The following is a 15,533-nucleotide window of genomic DNA, read 5'->3' on the forward strand; positions in this document are numbered from 1 at the left end:
TGTAAACAACAGTACAGCACATTTTCATGAATTCAGTGACTATTCTCAGTCCCAAGGTACAATAAGTATTCTCTATTGATTGGAATATGTGCAGATACATGTACATAAATCAGTGCACATGTGCACCATTTGCCAAAATATGGGCATGTATGTAACTAAAGAATGTATGTGGAAATGTAACATAGGCCAAAGAAGGCATACTTTAATATTACTATATAAATCAGCAGTGTCAAAACATATACATAAATGGTACAGTGGGGTTGGTCTATGCATTCTGTTAAGTAGGACTGCCCATATATAGCAGACCCAGTTATATGATACAACATCTCACAATCCTTGCCAATACACACCTCACACAAAGACAGTACAGTATGTCAGTGTGACAGAATGACAAGAGTCATACAAAGCACAGGAGCAAGGACATGTCCTGCTGTTGAACAGACACAAGCCACAGCATACATAACACAGCTTATCTGTGGAAATCCTATTACCTGAACACTTGTTTATCAGCCATCATTCTGCATGACAAGTATGTGCACAGCCAACTCACTACATATTATGACATATGAAGACGAAATGTCATGACACTGTAGCCTACAACACTGACATATGTCTACTTTATAAAACAATTACTACACTGTTAGACTACTGTAAAACTGCCAACATAACACAAGAACTGCGTCATACAGTGAGGAACACAATGTATGCCTCAATATATTGACCAATGTACTGTCCAACAGAATATTACTAATCCCATGTTTCCTGCCTTGTATATGTGCCTTGCATATTAATGTCCATGTGTGAATATGTCAGTCACACACAACTGTAACCCAGGTTTCTGTGCAAGTCAAGAGTCACGTCTACAGTCACCAATTAACATATTTGTATCATGAAGATACAGTAAGATGACAATCCAATGGGAAATATAAAAGCTATATGCAAATGAGCTGAGCAAGGCAACATGGTCATTTGCTGAGACAACAAGAAAATCTTTGGAATGCAACAGAACACCCTCGAAATAATAGACAATCATAAAAACAGTAACAGCATGTCACATATAAAACCATAGGTTATGTCCTACAATTAGTACTGTCCATTTGCAAATATATTAATGCCCTACATACATTTATTAGTAATGACATGCTGATCGGTGATTATGTACCAGGCAGCTATAAAAGAACAGGAATGGTTATGTGCACAACCATCCCTAAACACAGGACACGAGTGTGCTGCAACCAAAGCACCAAAAGTTTTGTAGATAGAAGTGCTACCCATGCTAAACTAAACTGCATACCATAGCACACCAACAATAGTCCAAACACTGAAACAGCAGACACCCATTCAGTATGTGAATAGGCAGGCTATGTATAACATATCAGTCACCGAGTCCAAATACCCATTCAGTATGTGATTAAGCAGGCTATGTAGAACAGATCAAGCACCAAGTACCACAGCCAGACATACACATGCATCAACAATTGACATCCAAGCACAGAGAAAGCACTATTAACCTATTTACAAACATCCCATGCAAAAGCACTGCAACAGTTACACATAACTGACTGTCATCTAGGTTGTGATGTACAGTTCACAACGTTACCTTCAGCAAACATGGCCTGTTCCTAACTCATATGTAAAAATACTTTTATTAAAATACATACTGGTAATCATAGGGACTGTATGACTACTGTATTTACCTTACAGATGCATGATGGGTATTCTTGCATTAGTAGTAGTATGTATGGAAATGCAAGACAAGCCAGTCCTCTAACAATGATCATATCTATTCTAGGTACAAAACATGAAATTGTTCGCAACATACCTCTCTGTTTGCACTGCTCCTCCAGCCTGTGCTTCCACTTGTTGCACAAAGCATGGTTCCTAGTGTGTTCTTCACCACCTGCAAAAAGTAAAAAGTATGTATGAATGACAGTATATAGGTATAAAATAACAATAAAATATGGTGAGCAGCTCATGTTCTTAACTTTTACCTTGAATGACATTACAGAATGTGCATGCACATTCTTTGATGAGTCACGCATAATACCTTACACATTGGAAGACTAATGAGCACAGACTGGAGACCTTGAGATTTAAAGCTGTGACTGTCAGCTATGTTCACACTATAACCCTAACTCCTACCTGCCTAGCTAATCCGTCTTAGTGGCAATTATATACAGGAACTGCAGTTAAACAGATCAGAGGTACAACTGTGCAGGGATGGAGTAGCAACATGGATCCTAGCTTACACATTACAAGATGATCAAAATACAGTTCAACTTCTATCATGTGTTGAGCATTTGTAAACAAAAACTTGCAAGAATAACTGCATTTCAGCACAGTGGTCACAATACAAAAACACAACTGTAACATTCAGTAGTTCAGACAGTGAAGCACTGTCATATAACATAAATGCTCTTAACAAAAAACTATAAATTAATGTCCATCACGTACATATAATTATTCTTTAGGTAGGAGAGTAGGAAATATATACATATATTTTGTTGTTATATAAGAAACTGCACATCAAAAATATCTCTGATATTAGGCAATGTCCCTGATTTAGAGTCAAAATGTATATTTGTCCATCTCACTCACCTCCAAATAGCAGTATGAGAAGGGTGGTGAACTGGAGTTAATAAACAATGACAGAGGTACACAGTATACTCGATTTGCCAAAGTTACCATATTCCACATTCATTCTACAGAAGTATCCCACTATGTTCAAAGCTTTACACATAAAACTGTAGTAAAATAGCTGCTATTGGCAGAAAGAAATGTGAATAACAGAGAGATTCTCTACATGGATTTGAACCCACAGCTAGCCACAATATATGTGCAGAGGCCTCTTGTTTGGCAAGCTGAGTTAATACACAGTACAATGCCTTTGTTTTTGACAAACTACTATTGTGTGTGTGTATGCGTATTCCTGCAGATAACAGGAGAATATGCAACCATCTGACACCTGAATGCTATAGGCCCTCTTGCTCCATACAACTGCTAGATAGCATCAACTTTTAAAATGTACAACATATGGTAAACAATCAGACCTGTCTTGGTATTATGTTCAACAGCTATTTAACAATACTGTGTATTTTTAAAGAACTGACTAAGGGATATCTGTACGACTTAGTATTCACACATACAGAAGTAGACTGTGCAATACTCTTGGAGTATTACAAATAATGGGGAAATGTGTAATCATCAGTGGCCTAGGCTCTATAGGTGTCAGTGACACATGACCATACTGGATGTGTAAAATGATGTACTTATATGTTGGAAAACAAACACATCTAATGTTTAATAGTATATACATGAGAAGCAATATTAAACAGATAACCACCATGGGAATTGAACCCATAATTACAAATAAAACAGTCACCTTGCTTTTTTGATTATCCATATGTGCTAATTGTCAGAACAGTTAAACAATGCATTTAATAGTCATATATCTGAGATATTGGTCACAGCTATATCTCTGGTCTCCTTAGGAATGTACAGGTAAACTTAGGATTATGACACTTTCTGTAGGCATCCACTAGCTGTATCCACACATCGACTACCCTCCGGCAAAAAGCCTCGCCATCCCTCCGATGCCAGTTATTGTATCAGTGGTGAACCTGCACTCCAGTCTGGTCAATTCCCTTGTGAGGTCAATGATGCCTTACAATCAGGTTACACATGCCAATCTTTGAAAAGTTCTATGGTTTGGCTCTTACATGATGCTCCACTCCAGCATAGATGGTCAGAATCTGGGTGGTTACCTCCTCTACTCAAATGGGCGACCAAACACATTTAAAGCCTCCTGGAAGTAGCCATCTCAATCATAATATTAATATAGCAAATTTCAATAAATATCTCACTGAGGTCCCCCTCAGTTCGCAAGTAGTAATGGTCTGATCTGTAACTGTATTAAAATCACAATTAAAAATTGGTGCTTATGGGGTGGTATAAGATCATTGGAAGTTAATCAGCATGTGCTACATATGGTCCCATTTAATGATACCTATTGGATATTTGAGCAGAGCACCTTCCTGTTAGGCTGAGCTATTGGTTAATGCACCTAATTTCAAGAACTTATGTGGGTGTGCCGAAATGGGATTTCAAATGAACCTCATTAATTATATGTGGCACAAATGGGACTTAAAAGCCGTGTGCTTCCTTTCAGTTATACCTGATTCATAAGTAGTTTCAAAGCTAATATTACACCTGCTAGCACTGCTGTGGTGGGATATGTTTCTCTCCTTGTATACCTATATCATCATTACTCCCTAGAAATGTATGTGTACATGCTTAAATTGATGCTTTTAAGGAAGATTGTGTGCAATACAAAAAATGTATGGGACCTCCTGGAGGGCTGTAGGATTGACCTATATGCATACAAGTGAGTACATCTGCATCACTAACAAGCAGTGCTTCCATATGCACTTGTGCAGAAAAATGTCAGCAGCACCAATGAACAGTGCATAAGGATGCCCTAAAAAAATATTCATATATTGTTGGTGACTCTGGACAGTCTGTGGTGTACTTATGGAAAACCTACAGATTATGGCAGTATTCATACATTGCTATGTAGTATGTATTTATGGCTATGGTATGGTTATTTATTCACTGATACTTATTAAAACATGTACTAAAAATATTGCCTTAATAAATCTATAAACGTGTTTATGTCTGTTTGCCATGTACTTATGCTTACAGATAGGAAGGCTTTCCATCAGTTTATGTAAGTTGTTCAATTGCTACTGTATGGATACTTTCTGCTAAGAGTAATAGTTATCAATGATTCTCATCTCATACAGATGAAATGGAGATAGCATTCACTGCCCACTATTGATTGTGTTGATATAAGCTATTTGTGTATAACAGTTCAGGTTATTATGACTGCTTATTTTCCACAGGTTAGTCGTTTAGGCTTGTGTCACATAACATCTTATTGACAATACAGGATGTGACTGACAGCCATCCAACATTATTGTTTTACACATATGTTATGAGTAGTATGTTAATGTGAACTGAATATATGCTCTACTAATTGTGTGGTGTAATGGTATTGCAGAGGGCCTGTTACTGTTATAATATCCAGTCTAATGGGTTCAAATCCCACATACAACCTTTACAGATATTATAAGTTATGATGTTGTTCCATGACTTACATATTCAGGCATTGTTTTCATATTACACGTGTTGTTTTATATGACACATTACTATACCAGACATTATATTTCATATTATTTTGCAGAGAACAGGAATGCAGTGAGGGTAAATTGACATATGCTATCAACATAATCATCTCCATATGTGGGACACCACATTAATCTAACCATGTGCATATAGCTATCTTCCAGGTGGCAAATAGACCTATGGGCAACAATTTTTCACCACAGGAAAATAAGGCAATAATAGATGCTTTGCATTATAATGGACAGAGATTTTTTGGACAGGCAGGAAATACAGTTTGGATGAATGAAGTGTGGACTGACCTCATCAGCATGATTAATGCTGTGGGACATCACAACAAATCCCAGGAGGCCTGTTGTCAGTGGTACTCTGACATGATCCTTCATGCAGCCAACAGGGTACACTGATACGAGAGGTTGAGGGATGGCCCACCATTGACACCCCTGGACAAGCTCGCACAATTCCTTGCATCCCTGCATATGGCAAGTAGGGAGTGCTGCACACCCTGGGGTGGGATAGAAGCAGGTGTGCTAAGCTGCGCATGTATCTATTAATTTGCATAACATTGTTGCATACAGAGTACCTCAGTACAGATTGTTGTGGCATGCATATTCAAGACTGGGTATGGTTCCCACCACGTTCATAGACTGCAGCAATGTGTAGAATATACTGTATTGTATGAAATTAATGTTGTTCTTTTTCATACCCAAGGACATCTGGCTAACAGGTGCACAGCACGTCATGCAAGTATCACCATATCCTCTTATTGTGTGTTGTATATGTCATCATGCACCTATGCCTGCATACACGACTGTGTTTTCTTTGTCTGTATTTTCCCAGTGCGGGATCCACATTACAACAAACTTACCACATAGGGAGGGTGCAACTGGTATGCCATTACCTCTGTATCCTACATGTTATTGCTGTTTCTCCTGTTGTCTTCCATTAATATTGTGTCCTTCTAGCCCTGCATAGCACAGCCACCATTGGTACCTCAGCCACGACCAACTGGTATGCGTACATATTACTTACATTGTGTTGAACCTCTGTTAGAATAGTAAATTCTGGCAAGTATGTGATTACTAATATTGTGTTTATGCCTTTGTTTCCCTACTAGAGTTGCATTGCATCCCTCTCCTGTGGCACCAGATTCCTACGAGAACAAAGTCAGGTGTGTGTTATGTTGTTATTCTTCATATATGTCATGTATATTGCATATGTAACATGATTGTCAACTCCCTGTTATACAGGTTCCATAGGCCACACTCAGACACAACCACTAGGTAAGTTCTTAGCATCTGTAACATTGTAATGATATATCCGTGGCGTATATAAGTAATGATATCTAGCATGGGATATAGGCAGAGTTACTTGCTCTGTGTCATCTGTCTCTTCTTTTAGCATGTTCAATGTCTTCATCATCCATTAGCCCATCCACTGATTTTGAGGTGGGATCTGATGTGTTTCACTATGGTACCCTGACCCTTGGAACACAGGACACAAATGGAGAGATGGGGTCCGAATGGACAGATGATAAATCAGCAAGCAAACCAGAGTAGTATTGTTAGAATTTAATTCATCCTCAAGTTTTGGTGAGTACCTTCATGAGGTAGACCCTGTTTTTCACAAAATCTCACCAAGATGACACTGATATTCAGACTGTATTTTATATAGCATATATCATGGACTGAAGTAGGTTAAAAAATAAAAAAGATTGCTGGATGCACAAGACCCAGGATAAAAAAAAGTGCCCAATCCTGGTAGATGTACCGGTGCCAGGACTGGAAAAATGACAGTGTAGAATCCTCACAACATGAAAACATTCCTATAATGGGGCTAGGCCAGGCTCAGGGAGAGGATGGCTCCCCTGTTGTAGAAGGAAGTAGTAGTCCACAAAAGTAAAAAAAAATGATAGTCCAAAAAAGAGCCATAAAGATGATAGAGTGGACTATTGAGAATAAGAAAGAAATATTGTATTGTTATTATTATGCAAGTAGCCCAGAATTTCCAAACAGAAGATATACAAAAAGAGATAAATTAGAGAAAAGAAAAATAATTGCACAAGAAAAACTGTCAAAAGCTTCAAATGCAAATTTGTGTTCTTTAATACACCAGATTTATGAAAAACATTATACAGACCAAGAAACCTTGGGTCATTTGGAAAAATAGTCGACTGAGGAAGTCTGAAAATATAAAGAACAAAATCTGGAGATTTTAAAAGATATAAAAAAAGATATATGAATATGGGAAAGATAGAGAAATCTGATATTGTGCAATATTTATGCAAATGTGAAAGCTAAATTAATCAATACAAAAAGCAGCCCCAAAGATATTTGAAGAGAAAAGGATTTAGTATTGAAAGTCTAACACAGGTTATATCACAGGATGATGGAACAATGAGCCCCCCAAGTAAGGAGAAACAGGAGGAGTAGGAGACATCTGAAGAAGAAATATGGACATGGGAAAGAAAAAGAGATTTCATATGGTGCAATATTTATGCAAAGGAGAAAGGAAAATGAATCAACAGAAAAAGAGCAGCACCAAAGATATTTGAGGAGAAATACAGGCAAAGGTATCTGGATATGGAAAACTTTACAATACAAAAAAAATCAGAAAACAAAGAGGAAAAGTAGAAAATAGGATTAGTAATGGAGAAGTTAAAGAAATAGACACTCAGGTTATGGATTACCTGAGAAGTGAAGGATTTAGTGTAGAAAATCTAACTGTGATAACACCACAGCAGGATAGAGCAACTGATCCTCAAATTAAAGAGAAACCAGTGGAGAGGAAAACATTTAAGTTGTCATATGAAGATACTTTGGAGCTTTCCATAGGAAACCAGTACAAAAGTTCAGTTGGAGTTGCACAGGAAGGCAAGGAGCAGAAAATTATGGCAACTCTGACACAGTCTATTTTGTGGAGTGATAGGCCAGTCAGTTCCCATATGAAACAGCAACGGAGGACACAGGATGAAATAGAAGAGACTGTGGCACAAGAAGATGCTCTGGAACCTTCTGTGGAATGCCCACAGGAAATGGAGAACAAAGAGTGTGACCTCATTTTAGAAGAAAATGATCTAAGAGAAGAGTTGCTTGATTTAATAGAGATGGACAGACATATTAAGATCAATGAAAGAAATAGACCATAAAAAGTGAATAAAACCCAAAAAGTTAGATGGTTGATCAAACAAATGAACACAGTAATTAGGACTGTTCATAGAAATTCATGTGATATAACAGAAGTAAATAGGATATATTACTGTGCCGCTAAACTAATAACAAATAAAGTCTTACCAGAAAAATAAAGGGCAGTAAGGGAAAGGAAGGGGAGAAATCAAATGCCATCATGGAAGTAACAAACAAAGAAAACTGTAAAGCAATCAAGACAAGACGTGTCACTGTTAGATGAGTATAGAAGAGGGAACAGATCAACAAAAATACCCAGAAAGATAGACGTGATGAAAGCAATGAGCAGTATCAGAACAGAGCAGGATCTATCGTGCACTATCACAGATAATAAACTAAAAATATCAGCACAGGCAGAAAAACTTAGAAGATATGCAGATAAATCTAAAGGAAAAGAACAAAATAAGTAATTTATTGATGACCCAAAAAAGTTTTATAGAGAATTGGGACTGAAGGCAAAATTAATCGAAGCACCACTAAAAAAAAAGAAATAGTTACATTTTGAAGAAATATCTGTGAAGATCCTGTGGAACATAACTAAGTTGCTGAATGGATAGAAGAAGTAAAAGAAAGAATAAGAAGTTTAAATGTACAGAATATGAAATGGGATGAAGTAACAGCCAAAGAAATTGAAACAAAGTTAAGAAAAGCTCCTAAATGGAAAACCCCAAGCCCAGAAGCAGTACCCAGGTTCTAGATAAAAGTGCTAACTTCTTTATATGAAGATTTGGCCATGAGTAAGAACTATTTATATGCGCACCCCGAGCAGACACCAACCTGGTAAACAACAGGAAAAACAATACTCCTACTTAACAGTGAACCTGCAAGTTATCCTAAAAACTATAGACCAATAACTTGCCTTCCAACAACACATAAACTATACTGGAATATATGATGGCAGAGTTTATAGTCATTTAGAAGAAAACTCAATATAATAGAACAAAAGGGTAACAAAAGAAAGTCATACGTAACAAAGGATTAGTTGTTGTTAACTCATTCCCTCCAGTATAGCTCTTTAATGGAGAACTGTAAAAAGGGGAAGAATTTAAGTATGACATGGATAGACCACAAAAACGCATTTGACAGAATCCCACATTTATGGATAAAAAAGTGTTTAAAAATGTATAAGATACACCCTACACTGATTGATTACATAACGGAGGCAAACCACTTTGCAGTTAAGCCATGATAAATGACAAATTATTATTGCACGGATAAAAAATTCGAAGGGGAATATTTCAGGGTGATTCTTTGTCACTGCTGCTCTTTTGTCTTGCTCTTAACACGTTAAGCTGTCTACTTAACAGATTAGGTCATGGCTACAGTTTGTCTCCCAGAAAACAACAAAGTGTAAAGACTTCACATCTTCTTTTTGTGGATGACTTAAAACTGTATAGGCTGTCATATGAGGAACTGAAAGCACAACTCCAAGTAGTCAAAACTTTTTCAGATGATATAAGAGTGTTACTTGGTCTTGATAAATGTGCAAAAGAAACTTTTAAAGCAGAAAAGCTGCAGCACTAAGAAAACATCAGTTTGAGACAAGAATGTGATATAAAAGAACTTGAGCAAGAGGGAGTGCATAAATATTTGTGAATTGATGAAGGATCAACAGTAAAACAAGAACAAATGCAAATAAACTTGATAAGGAATATTTTAGAAGACTAAAAGTAATACTGAAAACAGTACTGAGATCTAGGAGCAAAGTCCAAGCTATAAAACAATTTGCTCTTCCTGTCTTAACTTACAGTGTTGGAGTGACTGACTGGCCCCAAAAGGTGTTGGATCAGTTGGACAGGAAAACAAGAAGGATGCTTCATGCTTATCAAATGATTTATAAAAATCAGTGTATACCAAGACTATATATTCCCTATTCTGAAGGAGGTATTGGCCTCCTCGAAAATGGTTACATACGTAGCTCTGTAATGATAGGACTGGATACATATCTGCTGACCTCACAAGACTCAAATGTAGTAAAAATGTTAAAATATATGGAGAATAAGTCTAAGATAACTTCCCTGCTTAGTTTCGCAGAAGCATATCAGTGTCAAGTGGGAACGAAATCAAACCAGAAGTAGATAAAAATCAGGCAGCAACTGAATGTGTCAAAAAACAAAAAACACAAAAAATAAGGTGAAAGATCAGATGAGAAGGCAAGAAATGTGAAAAATGGATAAATATAGCTGCAAGTATAGAAAACTCTTGGAACAACCTCATGCTGATCAGGATCAAATGCAGGAATGGTTAAGGAGAGGTGAATTTAAACCAAAAGACAAAAGGTTAATATTGGCGGCTCAAGATAGTGGACTATGTATATGTTGGTTTACAAAGTCAATTGAACGCATGGGAGAAACAGAAAAATGTAGATTTTGTAATACAGAATTAGAAACAGTCGCACATTTTGTTGCTGGTTGTGATATACTAATATCAGAAGAACTGTATACTGAAAGGAATAATGTGGCAAGACTGTTGCAGGCCCATCCCTCCTTCGGAACGGGGAATATATAACCTGGGTATACACTGATTTTTATAAATCATTCGATGAACATGAAGCATCCTTTTTGTTTTCCTATGTTATCTGTCCAACACCTTTTGGAGCTAGTCAATCACTCCAAAACTGTCAGTTACTCCACACCAAAGCCGACAACGTAAATAAAAGACACACTGATACTGGAAATGCTGCGCATACAACTCAGCTCGAACAGTGGAACAAACAGTTTAATTCCAAAACAAATGTCACCAACAGGTTAAGCGCTTTCATCTGACTAGCAGAGTTCATCAGAACCTGTCAGTTAGGACAGGAAGAGCAAATTGGTTTATAGTTTGAACTTTGTTCACACACGTCAATGCTGTTTTCAGGATTAAGTCTTCTAAAATATTCCTTACTGAGTTTTATTCATATTTGTTTATGTTTTATTGTTGATTCTTCATCAGTTCCCAAATATTTATACACTCCCTCTTGCTCAAGTTCTTTTATACCACATTCTTGTCCCAAACTGATGTTTTTTTGGTGCTGCAGCTCTCCTGTTTTAAAAGTTGCTTTTCTACTTTTTTCAAGACCCAATGACATTCTTACGTTATCTGAAAAAGTTTTGACTATTTGCAGTTGTGCTTTCAGTTCCTCATCTCATGAGCTATACAATTAAAAAAAAAATTGGCAAAGAGAAGATGAGAAGTCTTTACACTTTTTTGCTTTCTGGGAGCCAAATTATAGCCATGACCTAATCTGTTAAGTAGACAGCTTAATGGATTAAGGGAAAGGCAAAAGAGCAGCAGTGACAGCGAGTCACCCTGGAATATCCCTCTTTGGATTTTTATCCCTGGGATAATAATTTGTCATTTATCATGGCTTAACTGCAAAGTGGTTTGCCACTATTTCATGGTTGCTGTGATGTAGTTTACCAGTGTAGGGTGTATCTTATGCATTTGTAAGCACTCTTTTATCCATGAATGTGGGATATTGTCAAATGCTTTTTATAGTCTATCCAAGCCATACTTAGATACTTCTCCTGTTTGCAGTTCTCCACTATGACTTTAACAACAAATGATCCTTTGTTCCATATGACTTTCTTTTATTACCCTTTTGTTCTATTGCCATAATTGAGTTTTCTTCTAAATGTCTATAAACTCTATCTGCATCAATTCCAGTGTATAGTTTATACATCGTCGGAAGGCAAGTTATTGGTCTATAGTTTTTAGGGTTTCTTGTAGGTTCACTCTTAAGTATGAGCATTGCTTTTCCTGTTGTTAGCCAGGCTGTTGTCTGTTCAAGATGCGCATATAAATAGTTCTTACTCATGGCTAAATCTTCATGCAAAGATATTAATACTTTTATCCAGAAGTTAGGTACTGCATCTGGGCCTGGGCTTTTCCAATTAGAGGCTTTTCTTAACTTTGTTTCCATTTCTCTGGCCGTTAATTTATCCCATTTAATATCCTGTACATTTGAACTTCTTATTCTTTCTTTTACTTCTTCTATCCATTTAGCATCTTTATTATGTTCCACAGGATCTTCATAAATCTTCTTCTTCTTTCGGCTTTTTCCCGGTTAGGGGTCGCCACAGCGGATCACCTTGTCCGCACATTGAATGGCAGTGGAGTTTTACGGTGTCGAGTTGCCAGCCCGGCGCCCAACCTTCCACAGAAGGCACACTCACACGCACACCTAGGGCCAATTTAGAGTGTCCAATCCACCTGCAGCATGTCTTTGGGATGTGGGAGGAAACCGGAGCACCCGGAGGAAACCCACGCGACCACAGGGAGGACATGCAGACTCCGCACAGAAGGCACCCCAGCCGAGGATCGAACCGGAGAACCTCTTGCTGTGAGGCGGCAATGCTAACCACTGCACCACCGTGGCCGCCCAAGATCTTCATAAATATTTCTCCAAAATGTATTTATTTCTTCTTTTTTTGTTGGTCTTTCAATTCCTTTTACCTTGTTTCCCAATTCTCTATAAAACGTTTTTGGGGTCATCAATAAATTGCTTATTTTGTACTTTTCCTTTATATTTATCTGTGTATTATCTATGTTTTTCTTCCTTTGCTGATATTTTTAGTTTATTATTTGCAATAGTGCATGATAAATCCTGATTCGTTATAATACTGCATATTGCTTTTATCACGTCTATCTTTCTGAGTATTTTTGTTGATCTCTTCCCTCTTCTATACTCTTCAAATAGTGACACTTCTTTTCTTAATTGCTTTATAGTTTTTTTCTAGTCGATACTTCCATGATGGCATTCAATTTCTCCTCGTCCTTTCCCTTACTACCATGTGTTCTTGTGGTTGGACTTTATCTGTTATTAAGTTGGCTGCACAGTAATTTATCCTATTTGCTTCTTTTATGTTACATGAATTTTCTATGGACAGTCCTAATTACTGTGTTCAATTGTTTTATCAAACTGCTAACTTTTGGGGTTTCATTGACCTTCTGCAGTCTATTTCTTTCATTGATCTTAATATGTCTATCCATCTCTATTAAATCAAGCAACTCTTCTGTTACATCATTTTCTTATAAACTGAGGGCACATTATTTGTTTGCCATTTCCTGCAAGCATTCTATAGAAAGCTCCAGAGCTTCTTCCTGTGCCGTGTTCTCTTCAGTTTCACCCTGTGTCAGCTGTTGCTCTTTCATATGGGAAATCACTGACCTATCACTCCCTGATATTTACTGTGTCAGAGTTGCCACAGTTTCCTATTCTTTGCCTTGCTGTATAGCTCGAACTGAACATTTGTACTGGTTTCCTATAGGAAGCTCCAAATTATCTTCATATGTCAACTGATTAGATGCTTCCTGCTCCACTGGTTTCTCCTTAATTTGGGTGTCCATTGCTCTAGCCTGTTGTGTCATTATCTGAGTTAAATTTTCTACACAAAATCCTTCACTTTGCAGGTAATCCGTAATGTCGGTTTCTATTTTTTAACTTCTCCATTACTAATCCTCTTTTCTACTTTTCCTCTTTTTTCTTATTTATTTATTTTTTTTGTATTGTGAAATTTTCCATATCCAGATGTCTTTCCCTGTATTTCTCTTCAAATATCTTTGGTGCTGCTCTTTTTGCATTGATTAGTTTTGCTTTCTCCTTTACATAAATATTGCACCATATTAAATCTCTTTTTCTTTCCCATGTCCATATTTCTTCTTCAGATGTCTCATGCCCTCTTGTTTCTCCTTACTTTGGGGATTAGTTATTCCATCATGCTGCGATATGACCTGTGTTAGACTTTCTACACTGAATCCTTCACTTCACAAATATTCCATAACTTCAGCTTCTATTTTTTTTAACTTCTACTTGGCTAATCTTCTATTCTACATTCCCTCTTCGTGATCTCATTTTTTTATTGTGAAATGTTCCATAGCTGGATGCCTTTGCCTATATTTCTCTTTGAATATATTTGGGGCTGCCTTTTTTATGTTGATTAATTTGGCTTTCTCCTTCACATAAATACTGCACCATATCAGATCTCTCTTTTTTCCCATGTCCATATTTCTTTTTATATCTTTCAGATACCTCTAAATTTTGTTCTTTAAATTTTTGCACTTCCTCAGTCACTTCTTTTTCCAAATGGCACAATGTTTCTTGGTCTATATAATGTTTTTCTTGGATCTGATGTATTAATGAACACAAATTTTTATTTGAAGTTTCTGACAGTTTTTCTTGTGGAAATATTTTTCTTTCCTCTAATTTCTCTCTTAATCTTTTCATTTATCTTTTGTCTCAAAATTCTGGGCTTCTTACATAATAGTAACACTACATAATTTATTTCTTGTCCTCAGTGGTCCACTCTATCATCTGTATAGCTCTTTTTTGGCCTATCAGTTTTTGTGATTTTTGTGGCTGCTACTTCCTTCTACAACAAGGGGGGCATCCTCCCCCTGAGCCTGGCCTAGTCACATTGTAGGAATAGTTCAATGTCTTGAGGATTCTACACTGTCATTTTTTTCCAGTCCTGGTACCAGAGCACCTACCAGGATTGGGCACTTTTTGATTCTAACACTTGCACACCCAGCTATCTTTTTTATTTTTTGACCTACGTCTGTCCATGATATATGACATATAAAATACAGTCTATATATCAGTGTCGTCTTGGTGAGATTTTGTGGAAAACAGGGTCCACCTTGTGAAGGTAGTCATCAAGACTTGAGGATGAATTCAATTCCAGCAATATTTCTCTCCTTTTGTTGATTTTATCATCTCACCATTTGGGTCCATATCATCTCTCCATTCTAACCTCTACTGACAGTTGATCCACTATCTCCTGTGGTGTCAGTCTCACCCTGTGGCCACGATGATTGCACTGCAGACCACTGACAATATCATCTGTCTGTGGCTGTTCTGAATCTGATGTCATGGGAGTCTGTCACTTTAACTGACCATAGATGACTCCATTCAGTACATGATGCTTTAGCCATACTTTGCACTGCTATATGTTACTTGTGATATTGATGACAGTTCTACAGTATGTCCTGACTTACTTTCCTGTTTGCATCATTCGACAGTGGAGAAATAGGGATAGGGTTCACAGAAGTATGTCCCTTGTTGTCTGCCATACACACATACACTACTATGAGTGAGTCTCTATGCATGCCTGTGTCTCTTGTGGCCTGAGTTGATGGTCCCTGTCATGATAGACTTGTATATTATTTTAGTGTTCTATGTTGCAA

The sequence above is a fragment of the Protopterus annectens genome, chromosome 3.part0, assembly GCF_019279795.1.
Source record: "Protopterus annectens isolate FY-2018-M chromosome 3.part0, PAN1.0, whole genome shotgun sequence".
NCBI classification, from domain to species: Eukaryota; Metazoa; Chordata; order Ceratodontiformes; family Protopteridae; genus Protopterus; species Protopterus annectens.